The 19089-nt window shown below is 45.7% G+C and overlaps 1 long non-coding RNA gene across 1 annotated transcript; it reads left to right on the forward strand.

The window, feature by feature from the left end:
- Positions 1-7227: 7227 nt before the first annotated feature.
- LOC119962675 lies at positions 7228-8969 on the forward strand. The gene is made up of 2 exons (XR_005459931.1): positions 7228-7400; positions 7836-8969. It is a non-coding gene; the product is annotated as an uncharacterized LOC119962675 (long non-coding RNA).
- The last annotated feature ends 10120 nt before the right edge of the window (positions 8970-19089 follow it).

The following is a 19089-nucleotide window of genomic DNA, read 5'->3' on the forward strand; positions in this document are numbered from 1 at the left end:
CAATGTAGCTGCCCTTTTTTTTATTCCTAAACTTTGCACAAAGCTTAACTCGATGTCCCCTCCAAGGTATCATCTCTCCTTACTGCAGTACCTGACTCCTGAACTAATAATGCGATGCCTCCTCCTCTTTTACCCCCTTCTCTGTCTCACCAGAAGATTCTATATCCTGGAATGTTGAGCTATCAATCCTGCCCCTCCCTCAACCATGTCTCTGTAATGGCTACTAAATCACAATTTTCCCAAGAGTAAATCCAGAATTGTGTCTCCTCTTGTTGGGCTTGTCACGTGTAGTTTTAAAATAATTCCTGGGCATAGCACATGAATTTTTCACCCTCTATGCCCCTTCCGTTATTTGAAGTTTAGTTGATATTCGGTTAAAGTCTCCTGCTCTTTTATTCCTAAGGGAGGAAATGAGTCTACATATATGTTCTTCTATCTATCTCTCACTATTTGGGGTCTGTGGAATAGTCGCAGTAGTGTGATTGCCCCTTGTTTATTGCTAACATCAACCCAAAAAGCCTCATTTATTAACCTGTTTAGTATATCATCGCTTCTCACAAATGTAGTTGATTCTTTTTATTAAAATTTTTTAAATTCTCCTTTTTCACCTTTTTTTCCCAAATTTACACCCAACAATAAACAATAATCAGTAATGAATGTAATGTCAATCCCCATATCAATAACAACGATCCCATCCTCCCACCAAACCCACAAACATTAGCCCGCATGTTAACATAAATAAATGGCAAAGAGGAATCACTCATAGTCACCATTAACACATACAGTCCTTCTCCCCCCAACCTTCCCAGCCCCCCACCCCCCCCAATGTTCGATGTGATCCAATTATAAAAAGTGCATAATGAATAATGCTCATGAATTGTAGAACCCCTCCATCCTTCACCTCAGTTCAAATTTGACCTTTTCAAGCATCAAGAATTCCAGCAGGTCCCCGACACTTCAGGGCACAGGGTGGAGAGGTTAATCTCCACCCTAACAGGATCCACCTTCAGGAATCAATGAGGCGAAGGGTACATCTGCCTCTGCGCCCGTTTCCAACCCCGGCTGGTCCAATACCCCAAATATGGCCTCCCGAGGGGTTCACGTGCACCACTTTAGAGATTGCCCGAAACAGCTCCTTCCAGTAATTCTCCAGCTTTGGATAGGACCAAAACATATGAAAGTGGAGTCCGACGAGGAGCGGTAGCGACCCGTGTCCCGTGGCCCCGTCCCGGGGGAGGACAAAATAGCGGCGTCTGGAGTACCTGTGTGGGAGAAGATGGCGGCGGACAAGATGACGGCGCCCATGGAGTGCACGTTTGGGGGCGCCAAAAGATGGCGGCGCCCACTGATCGCATGTGGGGTCGGGGGAAGGCAGGGCCCATAGTGCGATCAGCTGAGGCGAGGGGGGGAAACGGGGGCGCGATAGCGGCAACCGTCCAGGACTGAAACACTGCTGCAAAGTGGCCTTTCTTGCCACAAGCTTTGCAGGTCGCTGTGCGGGCCGGGCAGCGTTGGCGGGCGTGCTTCTGTTGACTGCAGAAGTAACAGCGGGGACTCCCAGGGAGCGCGGTGCGGCGAGCAGTGCAGGCGTAGTGCGCGGGGGCGGCTGCTGGGGGGGGACGGTTGCGGGATCCACGAGGGGTAGGACGGGTGGGCCTTGGGGGCCGTTTGCGGGGTCCACGAGGGGTAGGACGGGTGGGCCGAATGGCTAGCGGAGTAAGATCGCGCACTATGGGAGGTGGCCGTCATTGAAAGCACCAGAGTGTTTGTGGCCGCGAGGTCGAGGGCGGCCCCTTCCAAAAGTCCATTCCGTTGCCGGATGGGGTCCGATGCAATGCCTGTAACAAAGGCATCGCGCATGAGTAAATCAGAGTGTTCCGTGGCTGTGAGGGCCCGGCAGTCGCAGTCTCGTACCAGAGGTATAAGGGCCCTCCAGAAGTCCTCAATCGACTCACCCGGCTGCTGGATGCGGGTAGAGAGTAGATGTCTCGCAAACAGGGTGTTCGTCGACTCTGCATAGTTCTCCTTGCGCAGTTCCATAGCTCTGGTAGTCAGGCGCATCTCGAATTAGCGGAAAGACACTGGAGCTAAGTCTTGAGTACAGGAGTTGTCTTTTTTGAGCCTCCGTCGGGGGAGGGTCCGCTGAAGAGATGTAGGCCTCGAAGACTGCAAGCCAGTGAACGAAGTCTTTGCTGGCATGAGGAGAATGCGGATCCAGCTGCAGATGGTCAGGCTTTATCCTGATGTCCATGGTGTACGGAAAATCACACAGCAATACACTGTGGCGCTAACAATTGCACACAAAGTCTTGAGACATGTACAATCGAGGCTTTATTGCTGTGTGATGCTATTCCTCTGGCTGCAGCTGTAGAATAGGATCTCAGTGACTCACACGCATATTTATACACAAGCTCCCTGTGGGCGGAGCTAGCCGGCAGGGGCTTACCGGAGGAACCTGTATTACAGGTACAGCCATACATCCCCCTACTGCAAGTACGCATATCTACAGTGGTTATATCACCACACCCCATCATCGAGGATGGGATATTTCTGGAGCCTGCTGCTCCAGTTAGCTGTTTAACTGTCCACCACCATTCATGACTGGATATGGCAGGACTGCAGAGCTTAGATCTGAACTGTTGGTTCTGGGATTGCTTAGCTCTGTCTAACACATGCTGCTTTCGCTGTTTGGCATGCCAGTAGTAAATTGTGGATAGCACAATTGCTTCACAGCTCCAGGGTCCCAGTTTTGATTCCGGCTTGGGTCACTGTCTGTGCAGAGTCTGCACATCCTTCCCGTGTGTGCGTAGGTTTCCTCCGGGTGCTCCGGTTTCTTCCCACAGTCCAAAGATGTGCAGGTTAGGTGAACTGGCCATGCTAAATTGCCCTTTGTGTCCAAAATTGCCCTTAGGGTTGGGTGGGGTTACTGAGTTATGGGGATAGAGTGGAGGTATGGGGTTGGGTAGGGTGCTCTTTCCAAGAGCTGGTGCAGACTCGATGGGCTGAATGGCCTCCTTCTGCATTGTAAATTCTATGATGATGATATAAAAATAGCAGGAAATGCTGGAAAATCTTAACAGGACAGGCAGCATCTGTGGAGACGAGTCCATAGGACGCTTCATCAAATTTCGGCATCTGCCCTGTGGGATTCGAGCCCAGATTCCCAGAGCATTACCCTGGTTCTCTGCGCTATTAATACAGTGGCAATACCGCTACCTCTCCTGCTTTAGAGTGTGAGGCAAATTACTGATCTAAACTACTGATTCCGCACAATGCAAGACAAAGTAGCCCAAGACATGACTGTTTCAAGACATGCGCAAGACAAGTTCACTTACATGGCTCAAGGCAATCTATTTTCCAAATTTATCAAAAAATTGGCTTTATACTTTTGTAGCTATACTGGGAAAAATGTGAAAACCAAGCAATCTGGGACCAACTACTGATATTTGGCAGAATCCAAATCATTAGCAGCCGGAAGATTAGATGGCCTTGATTTAAAAAAAGAATCTACTTAAATAATGTACAGCCAAATATGTTGTGCATAGTAATTAAATGAAAAAGAAACATGCATCTGAAATGTAATTGTTCATCTAAATAAAGATATTGTGTCACAGACTGAACCCAAGAAGGTTGCTTCGGCCATGTGTCTGCAGTGTGAGTTTAAGTTGCTATTGTTCACCTGTTACTGTATAAAGCTGGTAGCACTCAGAGGCGCCAAAGACAGGGGGCAGGATTCACCGTTCCCCGACGCCAATATCGTATTCGGCAATCGGGAGGAGAATCCTTTCCGACGCCCAAATCGGGTGTGGTGCCGGTTTGACGCCTGCTTTCTATCCTCTGGTCCCTCCAACATGGTGTCATCAGGTGCCGCGTCATTGGGGACGGCGTTGGCACGTCACCTGAAGGCTCGCCCCCGATGGGCCGAGTTCCCAACCGCGTGGGGGACCTGTGGTCTCAGCAGTCGGGAACCCGGCGTGGCAGCTGTGGACTGTGTCCACAGGAGCCGTGCTGCTGGCTGGGAGGGCTTCTGCGAGAGCTGGGAGGACTGGTGGGGGGTGGCCAGTGGGGCACCATTTGGGAGGTTGGGGCCACACACCGCAGGTGCCATGTTTTATAGCGAGACCACCGCAGGTCATCGCCATGCGCATGCACGACCATGGACCCGGCCATTCTCCAGCCGTTTACATCGTGGGAGCCGGGAGTTTTACTCAGCATGGCTGCTAGCCCCTCACCGGTCGCATGTTCAGTGATGGGTCAGCGCTGATTTTGCCGTCGTAAAATGTCACAATTCCCACTTAGCCTGGAAAACGGTGAATCCAGCCCAGGCGGTTTTCCTTAGTCAGATGAAGAAACTCTGAATGTGTGCTCATTTTTGTTCCCAGTTTTGGAAAAGGAGGCACAGCTATTCTGAGCGATTTACAGGTCAATTAGTTTAACATTTGATGTAATGAAATAATCTGCCTTTTTTTATTGTGTCTTTTTGGGCCTCCAGGTATCCCTGACCCCTACATGGCCAATTAAGTACTCCCTTGAATTATATCACTGTTACACCACATCAAATCTGCAATATTTACAAACAGCAATACCATCATGACCAGATCATCTATTTTAGTAATGTTATTTGAGTGATAAAACATTGGGGGAGAACCTCTCGCTCTCCGAAACATGAGCCTTGAGAATTTTTACAGGTGTCCCTTTCAAGTCTGATTTCAAAGGCATCACCGCAGACACAGTAGCACTCGCTCCCATTGGGTGTGTCAGCCTAGCTTGACAAAATGGTGCAGTGAAAATTGGAGCTGCCTACACTCCAGGCCCAAATGGAATGAACCTGAAGGTGGTGAGGTCTGCGGGAAGTGCTGGGTCCTTCCAACTAAAGGAGCTCCAAGAAAGTGACTCTGCTCCTGCTCGTTTGCTCAACAGAAAATCCTAAATGTGAACAGCAGAACCGTTTCACAAATAATACATAGGATTGTGCTGGTGATTTTTATCTGCACCGCTTATAGTCTGTTGGTGTAGGTTAAGGAAGGCTAATTGCTCTCTATTGGTTTACAACAACAAAAAAAATGCATGTAGCTGAGGTGTCCTTGCTACCATTCAGATTTATAACACTAGGTAGTAGTTTTGTTAGGTCCCCCCCCCCCCCCCCATAGTTAGCTTTTTGTTGCATTGGCTGGGAACTGAAGCAGATATGAGGTGGCCTGTTGGATGGTGGTCTCCCTTCCCAGAGTGTCACAGCCTTTCAGCGGAACTGGCGTCTCCTGTTTTACAAGTAGCAAGACTACACTTTATCAATATAAAAAATGACAGCTTGGGTCACTGTCTGAAGTTGACCAGACATATATGGTGGTATATTACAGAGTATATATTCTACAGGGTATATACTACAGAGGTATGACAGTATTTTACAGAATATATTCTACAAAGTATATATTAATAATCTTTATTATTGTCACAAGTAGGCGTACATTAGCACACTGGGCTAAATCGCTGGCTTTTAAAGCCAAACCAAGGCAGGCCAGCAGCACTGTTCAATTCCCGTACCAGCCTCCCCGAACAGGTGCCAGAATGTGGCGACTAGAGGCTTTTCACAGTAACTCCATTGAAGCCTACTCGTGACAATAAGCGATTTTCATTTAATTTTCATTTCATTAACACTGCAATGAAGTTACTGTGAAAATTCCCTAGTTGCCACACTCGGGCGCCTGTTCGGGTCCACAGAGGGAAAATTCAGAATGTCCAATTCAGCTAACAAGCACTTCTTTCGGGACTTGTGGGAGGAAAATGGAGCACCCGGAGGAAACCCACGCAGACACGGGGAGATCGTGCAGACTCCAAACAGACAGAGACCCAAGCTGGGAATTGAACCTGGGACCCTGGCGTGTGAAGCAACAGTGCTAACCACTGTGCGATTCTACAGAATATATATACTACAGAGATATGGTGGTATACTAAAAGTATATACTATAGAGATATGGTGGTATACTATAGAGATGGGGCAGTACACTACAAGTACATACTACAGAGATATGACAGTACACTACAAGTATATACTATAGAGATATGGCGGTATTCTACAAGTATATAGAGATATGGCGGTATACTACAAGTATATACTATAGAGATATCACGGTATACTACATGTATATACAGTAAGAAGTCTTACAACACCAGGTTAAAGTCTTCAGAGCGCAGCTCCTTCCTCAGGTGAATGGGGAAGGAGGAAGGAGCTGCGCTCCGAAAGCTCGTGTTTGAATCAAACCTGTTGGACTTTAACCTGGTGTTGTAAGACTTCTTACTGTGCTCACCCCAGTCCAACGCCGTCATCTCCACATCATACATGTATATACGACAGAGATATGGCGATATACTACAAATATGTACTACAGAGATATGGCAGTATACTACAGACAGGTGGTGAAAAAATATTGGTGTGTCACTAATGAAGAAGAAAATGCCATGTCATTCACAAATAAGTGAAGTTCTGTTCTGTATTCGTCATATTTTTGGTGTAAGTAAACGACGTGTGCTTCACTCTTCGAACTTGGAGGCCGTTTGAAAGGCCTACTAGTTCTGATTGACACAGGGAGCAATCGGTGCCGTTCAACTGGTTGGGATTATTGAACGTTTTATTCCGCTTTGACTGTGCAGCTTTACATAATCGAAGGTTACAATGTTGGCACCCCAACGGCGCCCAACATCAAAGTTTCAGGCGGGTAATTATTATTTCAAAGGACAGATACTATAGAGATGCTGAATATGGGAACGCTGGTAGCTTCGAATAAAAACACAGTACTAGTGAGAAGTTGTGGGTGAGTGGTGTCCTGTCCCACTTCAGTCTGTCTCTGCAGAGTGGGGGCCGATCAAACGCGGAGATAGGGGACTGGAGGGAACAGTTGCTGCTTTATCAAACACAAATTTGTGAGAATAGTGATAGAAATGCAGAGAGTTAAGCGGTGACACAGCTCGCACGCACGACATGGAGATGTCCACATCGAAAACGGGAGAAACACTGGGGTCGGTCCAAATGTGATCTGCGTAAAATTTCAGACGTTTCGCAAGAAGAAAAATAACTTCTGGGACGGAGTTTGTAGCCTCTAGTTCAGGACTGTTTGATTAAAAGTAACTCAAATGCCAAACATGACAAGTTGATCAATACTTCAACGTGACGTACCAGTGAGGGAATAAACCGCTTAAACCAGCCGAACACATAAAGAGAGGGAGGGAGTCGGGTTTCAGTCTGCAAACTGGGCGAAACAGCGTTAGCACCAAGCTCCCAGTTCTGTTTGCAAAAGAAAATACACAGCTTTTGTAACATGTAGTGGAAATGACTGCCTAATAATCACAGAGCAACGTCCAACAGTACCAGACAAAATACATGAGGGAAATGTTCCTCTGCATAGGTGAGTGTCTTTAAATAATCGTTTTTTAAAAATCAATTATGCTGTAAAATAATGAAGATTCTGGTCGGAGTTTGGAATAGATCGAATTGGATTTGGAATGGTTGGTTGACGCCTCCACCTGGCGATATTTAATGACGCGCCAAATTTGTTGAATAAACTTTCTCCACAAACACATCTAAAAGTAAATATTTTTTATGCATGCTAATTACTATTGAACGAAATTGTGCTCAATTGTGTTCATATTAATTCACTTTGCGGAACAAAATTTGTCCCCCAACCCCGGTTAAATTCATAGATTAAAATATTTGATTTTCTTACTGCTTTGCTGAGGTGTTTTTTTAAACTAACCTTTGAAGCGTTTAATGATTCCGGTTTCTCTAAATCCTTTGACAACCCTTGCTTGTGACAACTTTGCTTGATTTTTTTTAATATCAGGATTGGTTTACTGGATTGACCAGAGAAGGTGGGACACCGCGCCATCGGACTGCTCACTGGCTTCTGTTCTGCTGGTAGCTGTGGAGTGTGACAATGGTGTTTGTGTGGAGTTAAATCAAACGCCATTATCACACTAAATAGCTCGAGTGGGAACCAGCCACACACACAAGGTCATTGAGCCAGAAACTCTCCACAATTCCTCATATCTGATCACTTTCATCTGACAGCGGAATGTTAATTTACCATCAAACACCCCGCGAGGAAATTGGAATGTGCTACTCGGCGAAGCGATTACGCTATCGATACCAATCAGAAAATGTATTTAAACCAAATCCGCTGTTGTTTCTCGTTTCCCCGACTCTTTGTAAATAGTTCTAAGGCATAGCTAATCTTCAGGGTTAAGGTGTTTTCCGTCTGTGCTGAGAAACACTTGGATGAAACTACAGAAAATGACTGGGACAATCCAATGAGTTCAAATATGGAATAATTCCCGCGTTTGGCAATTATGTCTAATTACTTTTTTTTTTGTTTTCCAATTACCTATGCCAGCACAACGTGGCTAAAATACATTTACAGTGTTCACGCTGAGGACGACGTGTCAGGTGCCAGGCCACCCCGTTTTAACATAAGTGTGCATATATTCGACATCACAAAGTACGCAAATTGTGCAAAGTGCCATTTGACAATAGATCGATAAGCTCCTCCATTTAGCAAGCGCACTGTTCAGTGTGGAGCAGTAGGGAGGCTCCCGAGCTTTGCTAAGTTGGGGACATTTGGTGTTTCCTTAACTCGGGCTGGCGAATGGACAATGCAAAAAAGTGCTTGTTCGCGGATGCCTGGTGATGAGAAGACGAATGGGCTGGCGAGTGATGGCCCACGGTAGTATGGCCTAGTTGCTTAGGCTTGAACGGGGTGGCAGGGAAAAGCTACCTGCGCCTCTAAAGCTCTATCCCTGGAGTTCCACGTTATTGGGAGTGCAAGATAAAATGGATATAATTTAAATAAGTGATGGCCATGCATGTACCTGTATGTAATCTGTCATGTGTACACCCGACCCAACCCTCCGATTGTTATGGAGGTTCCCCAGTGATTTTATTTTACATACAGGGGTCTCAATAAAAACATTAGCTGCAATTGCTTCACTGAAATAAAAGCAAAATACTGCAGATGCTGAAATCCGATGTAACCATAGAAAATACAGGAAAAACGTAGCAGGTTGGGCAATTTGTTTGGATTGAGAAAAGTTACTTTCAAGTCCAATATGATTCTTCTTCAGAATTTCTTTGGTTTCAAATCATTCTTCAGTTCTAAACTCTTCTGAGTCATACGGGCTTGAAGCATGTTCTCTCCCCACAGATGCTGCCAAGCTTTCCCAATATTTTCTGTTTCTATACCTTCAATTGCTTATTTGGAGCAATGATGAACCAAGACAGGACCATCCTGGAATGCAGGTTGGCTTCTTTTCTTCACTTGCAGTCATCTTCTTAAACTCATCTTCCCTCACTCCTCCACCCTTACACACATACAAGAATTGTGAGAGGCTCATGGGCTTATATGTTACATAGATTGAGTTCCACTCAGTTGCCTCTGCTCAAACCCTCCATTGCCCGAGAACACCAAGCAAGGCTTCCACCTGCCCTTATCCCCAGCTTCAATGTTTTTCTCGAAGATGTCATCACCAAACTCATCTTCTCCATGAGATCTCCCTCCTACCCCCACAGTCCTATGGGTCACTGAACTGCTGACTACCCAACCTCCATTCCTTGGTCATATGCTGATCAAAATTGTTAATGGCCCTGACTTCTCACATCATCGACAGTGCTATCGGGTGGCTCCTGCTCATTGACATTCAATCTGGGGTCCGCCAGGGTCACTCAGCTCCTGACCTCATTACAGCCTTGGTTCAAAGATTGGCAAGAGCTGATTTTGAGAGGTGAGGTGAGGGTGACTGTCCTTGGTATCAAGGAGCCTTGCCAAACTGGAGTCAACGGGAATCGGGTGGGGGGGGGGGGGGGCACTCATCAGTGGTTGGAGGGGGAACTTATCAGTGGTTGGTCTCATACCTCGCACAAAGGAAGATGATTGTGGTTGTTGGAGGTCAATAATCTCAGCTCCTGGCTGGACATTACTGCAGGTGTACCTCAGGGTAGTTCCTAGGCCCAACCATCTTCAGCTGCCTTAATGACTGTCCTTCCACCATAAGGTCAGATTTGGGGATGTTCACTGATTATTGCAGCATTTGCAACTCCTCAGATACTGAAGCACTGCATGTCCAACTGCAACATGAACTGGACAATATCCAGGATTGGGCTAACAAGTGGCAAGTGACATTCGTGCAGGCAAATGCTATCTCCAACAGGAGGGAATCTAACCATTGCCCCTTGACATTCAATGTAGAATAAAGTAGAAATGCAAGCCAGAAAATATACCACCAGCCCCTTGTCCTGCTCTAGTCAGATAAAGCTCAATTTGCATCTATAGTGCACTGACGGTGAAATGTCACTGAAATGTTATTAGCAAATAGATGACCAGTCTGATTGGTATTCCACAACGCTAAAAAGATGAATAATAATGTTAAAAAACTTCTAAGCAGTTCAACCTTTGTCAGAGGCTAGGAATCCTGGGAAAGTAACTCACCTTGTGACTCCACAAAGCCTGTCTAGAATCCACAAGCCACAAGTCAAGAGTGTGTTGGTATATTCTCCACTTGCCTGGATGAATGCAGCTCCAACAACATTCAAGAACTTTGACACCATCCAGGACAAAACAACCCACTTCATTGGCACCCCAACCATAAATATACACTCCCATCAACACTGTCACACATTGGCAGCAATGTGTACCGTCTACAAGATGTACGGCGGGGACTCAGCAAGGTTCCTTAGCAGCTTCCAAAGCCATGAATGCTACCATCTAGAAGGACAAGTTCAGCAGACACACTGCCACTGGGTCAAAATCCTGGAATTTCCTCCCTAACAGCACTCCCTAACACTGGGGTGTACCTACACTACATGGCCTGTTCAAGAAGGCAGTTCACCACCACTTTCTCCTCAAGGGGAAATAGTGTTGGGTAAATGTTGACCTAACCAGTAATGCGCACATGTCATGAATGGATTAAAAAAAAGTGTACTGCTCTCTTTACTTGAACTCTGCTGCCATCATCCCTCTTTTCAAAAATATCAATCCTTGACCCCCTTTGCTTTTGCAAACAACCACCCACCTTCAACCTCCCTTTCCTTTCCAAAGTCCTTGAACATGTTGCCACTTCTCCAACCATGCCCACCTCTCCCAAAATGTTATTGTTGAACATTGTCAAACAGGTTGTTGCTCCTGCTACAGCACTAAGGTGACCCTAATCAAAGTCATCACTGCCATCCAATGTGATTCTGGCCATGATGCACTAGCCTTCATCTTTTTAAACCTGTCTTAAACTTTCCCCAAAGTTGGCTACACCGCCCTTCAATGCCTCTCCCCCAGTGCCCAACTGGCTGAGACTGCCCTTGTCTGGTTTAATTCTTATCTAACCAGTCCTTGCCAAAGAATCGCATGCAATGGCTTTTCTTCACACACTTGGAGTTAACTTTGGAGTTCCCCAAGAATCTATCATGGATCGCTACCTGTTCACCATCTACATCCAGCTCATTGGTGATATCTTCAAAAATACATCAGAATTCCACATTTATACTTCGGTCACCCGAATGTGCCTCACCACTACCTCTCTCAACCACTGCCGTTCTTTTGTCAGGCTGTTAGTCCGACACACAATGTTGGATGAGCAGAAATGTCCTTCAATTCAACATCAGAAAGATTGAAATCATTGTCTTCACCCCCTGTTAAAAACTTTCCCCATCCACTGATTGGTGGTACGGTAGCACAGTGGTTAGCACTGTTGCTTTACAGCTCCAGGATCCCAGGTTCGATTCCCAGCTTGGGTCACTGTGTGGAGTCTGCAGATTCTCCCCGTGTTGCGTGGATTTCCTCCGGGTACTCCGGTATCCTCCCATAAGCCCCAAAAGACGCGCTTGTTCGGTAAATTGGACATTCTGAATTCCCCTCTGTGTACCCAAACAGGCGCCAGACTGTGGCGACTAGGGGCTTTTCACAGTAACGTCATTGCACTGTTTTAATTTTTTTAAAAATAAATTTAGAGTACCCAATTATTTTTTTCCAATTAAGGGGCAATTTAGCGTGGCCAATCCACCTACCCTGCACATATTTGGGTTGTGGGGGTGAAACCCACGCAAACATGGGGAGAATGTGCAAACTCCACACGGACATCCCCAGAGCCGGGATTGAACCTGGGCTTCGGCGCCATGAGGCAGCAGGGCTAACCCACTGCGCCACCGTGCTGCCCTCTTCATTGCAGTGTTAATGTCCGCCTACTTGTGACAATAAAGATTATTAATTTTTAAAATGACATCATCGTGCTCTCTGGCCACTAGCTGAAAGCTGAACCAGATTCAGCATTTTATCTCACTCTGACCTGAGCTCATTGTCTCACATCCTGCCCATCACTAAGACCACCTACTTCCATTTCTGTGACATCACCTGCCTCTGTCCACTTGCTGCAAAAATCCCTTGACCATTACTTTTCTCTCCAGAGGTAAATATGTTAATGTTCTCTGAGGTGACCACCTATTTTCCACCCTCCATATACTTTACCTGATCTAAAGCTCTCCTGGTCAGAAACCAAATTGCACAAAGTCTCAATTCAGTCACCACCCTTAAAACAGATTAAATGTAAAATGCTCATCCTCATGTCCAATTAGAAAGTATGAAAGAAAGAGAAACTCGCATTTTAATAGTACCTTTCATGATATCAACGCATCCCGTTACATTTACTTAAGCACAGTCTTTGTTATAATGCAGGAAATGCAGTAACCAATTTGCAGAGAGCCAGGTCCCACACATAGCAATGTGATAATTAGCAGAATCATAGAGTCATAGAGTTTTTACAGCATAGAAAGAGGCCCTTTGGCCCATCGTGTCCATGCCTGCCATCAAGCACTTATCTACTCTCATCCCATTTTCTCGTCTTGTATGCAGAGAATACATTTGATTGATGTTCATTGAGGGTTAAACAGTGGTCAGAGCAACTCACCAACACTAATTTGAAGTAGCATCAGAGAACCTTTTAAGTCCAGACTAGAGTCTGGCAGTTTTTGGTTTAATATCTAATTTGTAAGGCAGCATGTCTGACAGTACAACACATCCTCAGTATAGCACTCGAGTGTCAGCCTAGATTTTGTACTCAATTTACTAGATTGGGATTGAACTCACAAATCTGCAACTAAAAGACAAGAGTACTGCCACTGAACCTTTCCCCTCTCGATCTCTGCAACACCCTTCAATTCTGGCTCTGGTGCATCTACAATTTTTTTCACCCCACCGCTAATTTATGTGCCTTTGCCAGTGTCGACACTAAACTCTAAAATTTCCTCTCTAAACATCTCTGCCTCAACACTTATCTCTCCTTCTTTAAGGTGCCCCCAAAAAACTACTCTTTGCATCAAGGGTTTAGTTACCTCTCCTAATGTCTCCTTCTTTAGCTTGGTGTCATTTGTTTCTTCTCATTTCTCCCCTGTGAAGTGCTGTAAAAAAGCAAGTTGTTGTTGGATTGTTCAACATTCTTGGGACAATTATCTTGTTTGCACTCCAGATATTCCAACAACTATTTAACAACCAGGACACAAATCAGAACTTGGGAGTTAATATATTTTACCAATGTAATTACCAATCCTTCCGGCGGGAACCTCTGACCGTGCCAATGTTGGAGATAATAACTGACATTTTAATGTGGCAATTGAATTGTCATATCAATGTGATGTCCTGTGCTCTGTGATTGAACTAACAGCAATGATAATAGCTGTACTTTGTCACAGTCAGAAGTTATAACCAGCAGAAATTGGCATTAACCTTTCTACTTTTGCAGTGTGACATTTAACAGACTTTCAGCATGTTATTTTATTAATATACTGCTATATATTCAAATCGGTTGATTCATCTTAGATTAAGTGGAGGATTCGCAATTCCCTCATAATTTCCCTCCCATAGGGCATGTCATATTATCATCACTCATATCGTTTATGATTTCCAATATAAACTCCATTCAGGTGAGTTAGTGACACAACCAGCTGACACACACCTCTGCCTGCAACTCACCATTTGGTGACTGACCATTTGCAATTTTAAATACTGGTTGAGTGGAACAAAGGAGGAGAATGTTACTTGAAAATGGAAGGGTTTCCTATTCAAAGGGTGGGAATCTCAAGTGTGCAGGTTGATTCTGGGAAACCTCTCCGTAGCTACCTCAAGAATAATAGATGAAGACCTAGTAGACGATTGTCTACTTATACCCCCTAAAAAAAAAAGAGAGGAGCCTAATAGGGACGTAGGGCATTTGAACATGAGGGCGTGTTGAGTCTCTTCTGCTGTGCAGCAGATCATGGCTGATCTGTATCATAATTCCATCCTCCTGGCTGGGCTCCATAATCTTGTATAGAATTCTCTGTCTAAATAAACATGAATGAAAGGATCCAGTAGGACAGGTGGCAGGATAGACATAAACGTTTGTACTTGTTGGGGAGTCCAGAAGAAACGTAATGAATATAACAACTGATAAATCTAGTGAAGAATTCAGGAGAAACCTTTGAAGAATGTAGAGCACTCTACCATAAGGAGTAGTTGAGACAAGTAACACAGATGCATTTAAGGAGAAGTTCATTAATAACATGACAGAGAAAAGAATCTAAGGATATGCAGAGATGGGTAGCTAAATGGAATGGGAGCATTCTTATGTAGAACATAAGCACCAACATAGACCCCTTAAGCTGAAGGCATGTTTCAGGCTGTGACCAAGAACTTGATCAAAGAAGTAGGTGTAAAGAGCATCATGAATGAGGAGAGGAAAGTTTGAGAGGTGGGAAGTTCAGGAAAGGATTTTAAGAGCGTGAAGGCACAACAACCAATGGTGAAGTGATGAAAACGGGATAAGTATGAATCAGAATCGGAGGAGTGGAGGAAGTTACAGAGATTGGAGGGGATGAGGGAATGGAGAGATTTAAAAACAAGAATGAGAATTTTAAAATCAAGTCATTGCTGTCCAGGGTCAAGACAGGTTAATGAGTACAGGGATGATAGGTGAATGAGATTTGCTGTGAGTTAGGTTATGGACAAATGAGTTTTGGATGAGCTCAAGTATACCGAAGGTGCAAAGTGGGAGGCCAGCTAGAAAAGCATTAGAATAATTGAGTCTCGAGGTAGAAAAGGCATGAAAGAGGGTTTCAACAGAAAATGGACTAAGGCAGTCAACTAACAAAGTTCCTAGCAATGTGGGCCCATCCAATTGATGAGTGGAGGCAAACAACAAAGAGCTGCTGTCTCTTTCATTGCTCCTTGTAGGATGAGAAGCAGTGATCAATGATGTCCTCATTATGCACCCCACCCCCCGCAATGCGAGATTGTGCAAAGCACAGTAGACTACCCAGTATGTGAGCATCTGAATCTCAACTTCAGCAGCCTAATGCCTGCTCGATGGTCGATTGGGAGGATCTTTGACAGTTGATAAATCACCTGGACCAGATGAGCTACATCCCTGAGGAAAGGGTTACAGATGTAATTCCTTTCACTGCCCCTGTCTGGGCTGCTCTCTAGCTTCCAGACAAGGGTCTCTTTTCTCTGTGTGTGCGGGGGTGGGGGGTTCCCTTTATTCAGAGAGTCCCTATTGTGTGTGGGGGGGAGGTCCCTTTAGTTGAGGATTCCATATAGTCAGGAGGTCCTAGGGGGTCCCTAGGAGGGTACCTCTATTGCAGGGGGTCTCAGTGGGATCGTAAAACAGGAGCAATTCCCCTCTGGCAGAACAGTATCCCAAATGGAGAATCCATCCCTAACTCTTTACTAATTTCTTTCAGTTCCTCAGTTTTACAAGTCCCTTGGTCACCTGATATTTCTGAGAAATCTTCTGTGTCTTCTTCCTTGAAGATTGACCATTTTCACGTTCTTCAACATAAATTCTCCTGTCTCCACCTGTAATGGGCCAACATTTTCTTAGACAATCTTTGCATTTTTACATACCTAAAGAAACTGTTTCAGTCCACCTTTATGATTTTCGCCAGCTGGCATTCATATTCTCTTTTCCCTTTCTTTACACATTTCTTGGTTATCCTTTTCTGGAGTCTAAATTGTTCTCAATGCTCAAGCTTACTTTTTTTGGCATCGTATAAGCTACTTCCTTTTGATTTATTGCCATCTTGAACTTCTTTCGTTAGCCACGATTTATTCTATTTTCTGGCTATTTCTGGCTGTTGGGTGTTTGTGCTGCCGAGGAATTTAAAACTGTCGTAGAACATGTAGTGCTTCTTTAAATGCCAGCTATTTCCTGTCTATTGTCAAATATTTTTGAACAATTTCCCAATCCACCATGACCAACTTGCCCCTCACATCTTCATAATTTACCTTATTCAGATATAAGACCCTAGTTTCAGAATGAACAATACTGTATCACATTCAAACATAATGTGAAATTCTATCATATCATGGTCACTATTACCCAAAGGCTCCTTTACAGCAAAGATATTAATTAGTCCTTTCTCATTACATAATGCCAAATCCAAAATAACTCAATCCCTAGTTGATTCTTCAACATTAATCTCCAGAAGCCCACCTTGTACACACTCGAGGAAGTCATCCTCCACAGCATTAGTGCTGATTAGGTTTACCCAGCAAGGCCTTCTTCATAGCGCTGGACAAACTTATCATGGCGTTCGTATGGGGGGGGTAAAAATGCTAGGATCCCAAAGAAGGTCCTACAGAAAACAAAATCCAGGGGGGGGCTAGCCCTCCCGAATCTACAATTCTACCACTGGGCGGCAACAGCCGAGCGAGTAAGGGGATGGATCCAGGAGCCAGAAGCCGAGTGGGTGCGTGCGGAGGAGGCCTCCTGCATGGGGACCTCCCTCCGGGCCCTCGCCACGGCAGCACTCCCATCCCCACCCAAAAAACACTCCAGCAGCCCAGTGGTGACAGCCACCCTCCAATCCTGGAACCAACTGCGGCAGCAATTTGGCCTGAACAAAATGTCGGACAAGGCTCCCATCTGCAACAACCATAGGTTCAAACCAGCACTGACTGACGCCACCTTCAAAAGGTGGAGACAGGATGGGGGGACACTGACAGTCAGGGACCTATACACGGACGACAGGATCGCAACACTGGACGAACTGACAGAGAAATTTCAGCTAGCTGGGGGGAACGAGCTACGGTACCTGCAGCTCAAAAACTTCCTACGAAAGGAGACAAGGACGTACCCACAACCGCCACGACAGACACTACTGGAAGACCTACTGGACGCAAGTATCCTAGAGAAAGGGAACTGTAGTGACATGTATGGCCGACTGGTAGATAGGGACGACACCGTACTGGACGCAACAAGAAGGAAATGGGAGGACGACCTGGGGATGGAGATAGGGTGGGGACTCTGGAGCGAAGCACTGCATAGGGTCAACTCCACCTCCACGTGCGCAAGGCTCAGCCTGACGCAACTAAAAGTGGTACATAGAGCCCACTTAACGAGAAACCGTATGAGTAGGTTCTTCCTGGAGGTGGAGGACAGATGTGAGCGGTGCCAAAGAGGCCCGGCCAACCACGCCCACATGTTCTGGTCTTGCCCCAGACTTGTGGAGTACTGGACAGCCTTCTTCGAGGCTATGTCCAAAGTGGTGGGGGTGAGGGTGGAGCCATGCCCGATAGTGGCGGTCTTCGGGGTTTCAGACCAGCCAGATCTATTCCTGGGGAGGAGGGCGGACGCCCTTGCCTTTGCCTCCCTGATCGCCCGCCGTAGAACCCTGTTTGGCTGGCGGTCAGCAGCACCGCCCAGAGCTGCAGACTGGCTGTCCGACCTCTCGGATTCTCTCCAAATGGAGAAAATCAAATTCGCCATCCGAGGGTCGGACGACGGCTTCCACAGAACGTGGGAGCCATTCATGCAATTGTTCCGGGACCTGTTTGTGGCCAACGTACAAGAGGAAGAATAGTCGGGGGAAGGTAGCCGGCGGGGAGGGGGGGGGGGGGGCTACGGGCTCGTTACGGGGGTTTGATGGCTAGCTAAGGCCCAAAACCAAACTAAATAAATGCCAATAAACATGTTGGGGAATGTAAAATATGTATGCCGGCAAAGAGGGGGAGGCCACAGTTATTACTACGAAGATGCTCACCTGTAAATATATATGTTAATTTTTGCGTGTTTTTTTTTCTCTCTCTAACAATTTGTAATTTGTTCAATATAAAACATGAAAACTGAATAAAAAACATTTATAAAAAAAAAAGGTTTACCCAGTCTGTATTTAAGATAAAGATAGATAGTTTTTTGGAGAATAAAGGAATAAAGGGTTATGGTGTTCAGGCCGGAAAGTGGAGCTGAGTCCACAAAAGATCCGCCATGATCTCATTGAATGGCGGAGTAGGCTCGAAGGGTCAGATGGCCTACTCCTGCTCCTAGTTCTTATGTATGTAAACTGAAACTGCCCATTATTACTGTATTATCCACATTACATAAATCTCTAATTTCTTGATTAATACCATGTCCAACATTAGCACTACTGTTTGTTGGCCAAAAAACGACTCCCACCAATTTTTGCTGCCCCTTGTTGTTTCTCCAGCCAAACTGATTCTACATCTGCCAATCTAGTTTAAACCCTCCACAACGTTCTGCTCCCTTTGTACATTGATGGAATGGAAGCCCTACCTGTCAATGAAAGCTGCTGGCTGGTCTGTGGGTTCCTGCGGAATGCAGCAATAACCCCAAAGCCAATCGTCTCCTCTGCCTGTCTGGGTGGTTATAAGTGCAGAGTCCTAGGATGGTGTTCCTGGAGGGTGGTTTCAAAATGGTTATCACTTCAGCCACACAGTGCCAGGGACCCAGGTTCAATTCCAACCTTTGGTGACTGTGTGGAGTTTGCACTTCCTCCCCGTGCCTGCATGGGTTTCCTCTGGTGCTTCAGTTTCCTCCCACAGTCCAAAGATGGGAAGGTTAGATGGATTGGCCATGCTAAATTGCCCCTTAGTGTCAAAGATGTGCAGGTTAGGTGGGGTCATGGGATAGGATGGGGGAGTGAACCTCAGTAGGGTGCTCTTTCAGAGGGTTGTTGCAGACTCGATGGGCCGAATGGCCACTTTCTGCAATGCAGGAATTCTATGATTCTTTTCAATTGGATTAGCCAGGATTGCAGACTTTCACTGAAGCAGTGATCAATTTGTG

Source organism: Scyliorhinus canicula, chromosome 3 (assembly GCF_902713615.1).
Source record: "Scyliorhinus canicula chromosome 3, sScyCan1.1, whole genome shotgun sequence".
In the NCBI taxonomy this organism is placed as follows: Eukaryota; Metazoa; Chordata; class Chondrichthyes; order Carcharhiniformes; family Scyliorhinidae; genus Scyliorhinus; species Scyliorhinus canicula.